Here is a 7357-nt window from a genome sequence, read left to right as displayed (position 1 = left end):
GGACCCCGGCCCTTACTACTATATCCTCTGTTTTCTAGCTATCGAAGTAAAGGATAGCCACCCTATCCTATAGCCACTCCCTAACCTAGACTACTAACCACTTCGGGAAGCCCTAGCTCTATAAAGTGGTTAGTAGCCAGGTATGGTTAATAGTATCGAAAGCCCCTGAGATATCGAGCTATAGGAGGGAGGCAGCTGCCTTGTGCCTCTAAGCCTCCTAAACCTAGGCTGTAACAAGCCGAATAGCTAGTTCGGTAGACCTATATTCCCGGTTACCTATCTGCTCGGCCGGGAGAAGCCCGTAGGCCTCTATGACAGCTGTTACCTTCCGGGCGACTATAGCCTCTAGCACCTTGCCTACTATTGGTAGGAGCGTTATAGGCCTATAGCTACTCGGGGTGAAGTAGGCCTATAGGGGTTTGCTAGGCTTATAAAGGACCATTATCTTAGCCCTTTTAAACCGGGCCGGGAAACAGCCGAGCTGTAAGCTCTCCGAGGCTAGTATAGCTAGTATCCGGTAGAGCGGCCGCCTATAGGCCTTTAGTAGGCCTATAGGGAGGAGGTCCTCCCCCGGGGCCTTCTATAGGGCCGCTCTAGCTAGTACTACCCTAATATTACCTGCCGTGACCTCCTAGCTGATTTCGAACTTCGGCTCCTAATAGTCATTCAGATCTAGGTCGTTAATATCTGACAGGTCCGCTTCCAGGTTCAGAAAGAACTTATCGGCCAGGGCCCTAGCCTTCTATTAGTAGGTTATAAGCCCTCCTTTAAAGGCTAGGAGCTTTAGAGGGTCGACCGGTAGGTAGCTTTATAACCTTGCCTACTGCTCTAGCCTCTATAATAGGTCCGGCCGGTTAGTTACCTCCTGTAACGTAGCTCTCTAGCTCTTGGTCTTTACGGCCGTAATGGTCTTAGCTTAGTCCCGTAGGGCCTGCCGAAGTGCCTTCTATATATAGGGGTTTAGGGTGTCCTTATAGGCCTTCTCTGCCTCCTTAGCCCTCTTCCGGGCCTCCCGAACCTCCTTTATCTACTATCGAGCTCGTTTGCTACCTACGCCAGCCTTTTTTACTAGAGCCGAGACTATAGCTATCTCCTCGAGGGCCTCTATAAGCCTATTAAAGGCCTGTAGAAGCTCCTCTAGGCCCTAGAAGACAGGCCCGGCCGGGGCTAGGGCTGATGCCTACCTGCCAAGCCGGAGCAGGAGGTGAGCTGCCTTAGCCCACGCGACCTCCTTGTCTAGGCTCTTCTAATCCTACCCTTTACTAGCCGGTATAGGCCTATTAGTCCCCTAGAGGGAGACATTTAGGGCCTATAGGTAGTAGTCTGACTTCCCGCGTTCCGCGATATCCCTATAGGTTGCTTCTAGCCTAGCCAAGGCCTAGAGTAGGTCTATCGTAGAAGGCCGGCTATGTTGGTCCCCTTAGGGGGCCCTAGTAACCTAGCTATACAGCGTTCGTAGGTCGAGGTCCTACCAGTCCGTAAGGCTAAGGAGGTCCCTAGCCCCTAGACTAAGCCTGTCAAACAGGTCCTAGACCGGGTAGTAGAGGTTAAAGTTACCTATAAGAACTAGGGGGTAGGTTGGCCGAGGTAGGGCTAGTAGGTCCCGTAAGAGGGCCTGCTCCCCCTTATTATTATAGACTAACTAGAGCTCGAACCCCCTCTCTCCTAGGGTTAGAAAGGTTACCCTATACCAGTTCTCCTCTGCCGAATAGTCCTACTAGCCGACTAGGAACCATTTAGCCACTAGAATAGCCGCCTTGCCCTTTGGCTTATAGACTAGGTAGTATTTCGAAGCCTAGGAGCAGTATATTAACCCTATAAACCGGTTAATCTATAGTTCCTAGATAGCTAGTAGGTTATATCTAGCCTCCTCTAGTAAGACCTCGAGGGTCTATTTGTTACCTTAGGTATTCTACTAAAGGACCTTAATTTGCATTTAAGGTAGCCGGAGTAGAAGACGAAGGTACGGTGGTAGTAGGCTCTATAGCCATTGCCCCCTTAACCGGTTATAAGAGGGAGGGGGCTCTAGGCTATAGAAAGGAGATATAGGTCTGTCGGGCATCGAACAAGGCACTCCTAGCCGCCTATTAGGCTAGGGTAGGCCTCCTACGGGGGCGTTTAACCCTAGTTTGGTAGTGGTTGTCGTCCTCTAGCTAGCCGCTAAACTCGAAGGCTACCTTCTGGTGTAATTGCTCTAGTAGCTAGAAGGTTCGAGGTCTATACTAGTAGGCCTCCCTAGCCCTCTCCTAGGCCTCGACTTTCTTCGGGCAGCCCCTATACTAGGCTATATAGGGGCCCCTATAGGCCGTATACCTACAAGGGAGTTAGTTAGAGTAGGTAGGGCACTAGGCCTCCCTAGTCTTCCCTCCCTTGCTATAGGCCTTTACGCCGTAACGGCTATAACGGGCCGGCCGCTAGTAATACCATTAGGTATAGCCAAAGCTCTAATACCTATAACACTACCTTAGCTCTAGAGTATCTTAATAGGGTTCGTAGTCTAGTACCTAGGCATCCTAGACTATACCCTTGTTATAGGCCTTCCGGGCCTCTTCGAGGTCCCGTAAGCCTAGGAGTACCATGGCCTACTTCCTTTACGGGCTCTTTAGCAGCCGGAACTTGACCATTTCGATCGAGTGTAGGCCTATAGCCCCCTTAAAGTCTTGTTTGCTAACCCCTTACAGCTCCTCCTTCTAGACCCCTTTAGCTAGGACCATATAGGCCCTGCCGACCTCTCTAGCCTCCTCTCTAAAGGCTATAGCCACCTATCACTTATTAGCCAAATACCAATCCTTAGTAGCCTTATCTTTAAAGACTATTACTATATCCCTACTTAGGAGCTTCCTAGCTACGACGGCTCCCTAACAGCTAGAGGTACCGTTAACTACTTAGACTATCTCGGCTAAGGTTCGGGCTTTAAGGTCCTCCTATAGGCTTATATTCCGTATCGTGACCTCCTACGAGGCCTATAGCAGCACTGCCTTAGCCGACAGTAGGCCTCCTTAGGGGCCTATTACCCCCTATTACGGCCCTATAGCTACTTATGCCTAGGTAGGGCGAGGGGTAGCCTTAAGGGCTTCTTTAAGCCCCTTCTTAACTTCCTCGGCTACGAGTTCCTATAGGTTTGGAACCGGGCCTGTAATAGTGGTTATAAGGCCCTATAAGAGCCTGTTGGCGAGGTCTAGTGCCTTGCCCCGTTTAGGGCTTGGTACAAGGTCGACTAGTTACGTGACAAGACCCCTTAGCTCCTTAATATCCGGGGTAGGGTAGGCCTATAGTGGGCCCCCCTTTGATTGGCCCGAAGCTATAGGCCTCCCTACTTAGTGGCTTGGCGGTAGGCTTTAAATCGACGTTACGTTCGGGGGTGCTAGGTGGTCTGTATGGTGAAAATTTTGACAGTCGTGCGAGGTGCGGTTGGATTGTGGTCGGGTCCGGTTCCTACGCCTGTGGTGCCTGTTGCACACCCGCAACGGCTCGCGCGCGGTTGAAAGTGGTACCGTTGGATAGCGTTTTTCGAGAGCTTTCCAGCGATAGTAGTTTCGTATGTTTTGGTAGGGTATTCGCGAAGATGCAGGAGAGCCCTTTTTTTATATTTTTTATATAAAATATTGAAGCTTAGAACTAGGGCTACTATCTAATGTAAATAGTTTTTCTATATAATTTATAATTATTAAGATATCCTATATTAAAGTCTAGTAGTAAAAATATAGGTAGCTAGGAAATGTAGGGGCGGTCCCAGACTTATAATTACTTACTATATAAGGACTACCTTATATATACTATGTTTAGCGGTCTTTGGCTAAGGGGGGGGTCTCTAGGGCTATACCCTTATTATAATAGTATATAATCTTATAGATACCTATATATAAATATAGATTATTTGCCTATAATTATAGGTCCTATATATAAGGATTATAGGTAGAATAGTATATTATATAGGATACGCTATAACTAGGAGTATATATAATATTATTACTACTTAGAATATAGTAAATATAATTAAGATAATATTATATCTTCTTAGGTAGGAGTTTAAACTCTTTATCAGAGGAATTACTCTTAATAGCAAACCTACCAAGGGAAATGTTTTGGTTTTTACGCTAAAATTTAGGCGGTTAGTAGGGACCTAGGATATATATATCATAGCCACGGTTAGGAAAACAGAAGAAGAACTTATATTATAATCTTTGTTCTTATTACTACTAGGATAATAGCTACTACTACTACTACTAAGCAAGCCAACTATAGTAGACATTCTAAATGAAAAAAAAAAATCTTAAGGATATAGTATAGGTATAGGTAGTAGGATAGTATATAGGCAGGCAGAGGCAAGGGGGGAATCGGTAGGTTACAAAAAGAGAAGAAGTCGGAGCCGGAGGGAGTAGGAGCAGAAATTTATACGCGTTTATAGAGTAGGGCTAAGGGGGCATATACCGGCCCCGAATAAAGACCAGGCCCTACTTTGAACTCGAACAAAGGCCGGGACCTATATAGCGCTAAAACAAAGACCAGGCCCTATATAGGACCTAAACAAAGATAGGCTATATATATAGACTGCTGACGCGTATAGGACCTATTACTACGGTAACGCCAGGCAGACCTACCTAAACATCCGACCAGAAAAAGAAGGGGGGTATATCAAGGGCTCGGGCTCTACCTAGGCTAATCGATAATAGGCTATACCTAGTTTCGGACTAGACCTACACGCGTTTATAGGGCGTTCGTAAGGTATGTACTTAGGACCCGGTTAGGCCCTAACCTAGTACCTAACCAGGCCCTAACTAGAACATATATATACCCCCTATATAAGGAGTAAGACCCCTTTTTGGGCCTTATATTTACTTTCTCCTCTTTCTTTCCCTAAGGTAGTTAAATAAAATATTATATACTTATCTATAGTTATTATAAGGCTAGTATATCATAGATAACTCCTTATATTAGATAGTTATAATAGCTATATAACTAAGGATTTAATATAGGTATATTTTAAGAATAATATCTAGTTACTCTTTTTACCTCTATATACCTTATATATCCTCTAACTATTAGATTTATTAGTCTTTTCCCCTTTAAAGTATATATATTAGAAGCTCTTTAATAATATAACTTCCTAGACCGATTTAATAGTTCTAGGCAAGTAGTAAACTAGTGCCAGCCTCTCCTAGCAGCAGTCACACACCCTCAAGACCAAACCTCCGTCTGGTCAGATAGAGAGGAGTGTTAGCTCAAAGTGTCCAGTATATCCAAGTACTCGTAGGTACAGTAGACAAGTCCAGCCTCCTAGACAACGGTTACGATAGACGCAGGGACAGCGATAACAATACCCCTCTAGGCAGATATAAAAGAGTCCACCTACGTAGAAAAAGATAGCCAAACTTACAAGTGAAAGAAGAATCTCATCATTATATAAATAATACTATAATAGCAGCCTATTACTACTACTATTAGTCTATTCTATAAAAACTGTCTATTGTCCTTTCTTATTATTCCTTGGTACCTCCTAGATAGGTACCCCCTATTTATATCTAATGTATATACGACTTATTCGGAACTAGAAAAACGAATCTATAACCTATACCTCTCTAGTTACACCGAGAGGTTCCTACCCTAGTCTATACTTCCCCTTCGAATTTGCTCTAAGGCTCCTACTAGCGAATTCGACACTTAAATGCCCTCCTTTCTAGCCTCCTGCTATCTCGCCCTCTTGGCCTTGCTATCCCCCTCGGGCGACGGTCGCTTCTTAGACTACTGACGCCTCTACCAGGCTTCAGTCTTAGCCTCTAGCTCGTCCTAGCCTATAAACCAGGGCGGGTATTCAGGCGCTAGTTTAAGGTCCTCTGGCCTAGACTGTTTAAAGAGAGGGGGCCGTATCTACTTAGTAGGATTATCCTTAGGGCGGCGCCGACGCGCCTAGCCTTTCTTAATGGTCTAGGGCGATCTAGCTCGCGCTAATATACTCGTCTTAGTCTGACTAGATAGCCGTTACACTGTCGAAGGCTTCTACTTAGCCTGGTACTACGTTTACTACTACTAGGAACCTAAGGCTTACGTCTATCTCTATATATTAGTAGCTATGATTTGCTCCTCTACCTATACTACCACTCGCTAGTAGACGTCTATCTTCGGCTTATAAGGGTACTCGAGCGCCTATTACAAAAGCTAGGCTAGTTTAAGTCCTTTAGGCGCTTTGCTAAGAAACCGCTAGATAGCTACGTCTAAGGGAACTTAGGTATCCTTTTTAACCTTTAGCTACTCTTATATAGGCAGGGAATTGTCTTCTTCCTCTGTCCGGACGGAGATGACCGATTTTATACGTCTAGGGGCTAGCTATAGCTACTAGATAGGTAGCTTCTACTGCCTATCGTTAGCTAGCTATCTAGGCGGTTAGTAGGGATTAACATTGCCCTATAGGGTCTTTGGCTTTTCTACGTACAAAGGATTATTAGGCCGATAGCCTAGAGCTATCTGGATCGTTCCGAGCTAGAGTATTAGTATCTTATTCTTAGTAGCTATTATCTTTAGCCCTATATATAGATAGCCCTTCTGCTAGGGGAGCTTAAGATAGGCCTTATCCTTCTAGTATATCTCCTAAAAATAGAACTAATAGAATTTAGCGACCTAGATCCCGTATTCCTATTATCTCTACTATCTTAATATCGCCTATACTATAGCCTAGACTTAGGTATCCTTAGGCAGAGGGAAGAGGGAGCTCGGGTAGATAACCTTATCCTATAAGTCCTTATATAGGTCTTTACAAGCCTACTCGTCGGAGAGGTATAAATCTATATAATAAATATAGTACTCTATCTAGTTATATATAGCTACTACCTAGTATAACTCCTATAGGTAGTAGATAAGGACCTAAAAGCATTTACCTATAGCCTCCTTTTACTTTCTTAGGGGTAGAGCTACCTACTTAGGCCGCTAGTCGATTATAGCATCTAGGAAGATATATATATATAGCTTATAAGCCACTAGTATGTAATAGAGGAGATTTAGGAGGTTAAAGCTATTTAGGTATTCCCTTCTTAATATAAGCCCTTCAATATTATAGAGGCTTACTATAATATTATACTAGGGTATACTAAAGTATATCTCCCCCTAGCTATACGGTCCTATATACAAGGGGAAGAGGTAGCTAACAATCTGCTCGTTTACCGACAAACCAGGGCTTATAATCTAGTCAGGCCTCCATTATAGCACCCCGCTCAGGTAGGGAATAGGCCCCTTGTACGGCTCTTTGAAAAGCCTGTCAGAATCGCTAGGTCTAGGGTAGTTTCTAGCCTCCAGTCCTAGAGTCTAGCTTACAAGGAGATACCGTAGGAACTGTCTCAATATTTCGGGGTCCTCCCCTAGGAGT

Source organism: Thermothelomyces heterothallicus (genome assembly GCF_042370625.1).
Source record: "Thermothelomyces heterothallicus CBS 202.75 unplaced genomic scaffold P884_scaffold_3, whole genome shotgun sequence".
NCBI lineage: Eukaryota > Fungi > Ascomycota > Sordariomycetes > Sordariales > Chaetomiaceae > Thermothelomyces > Thermothelomyces heterothallicus.
Note: the sequence above shows the minus strand (reverse complement) of the source record.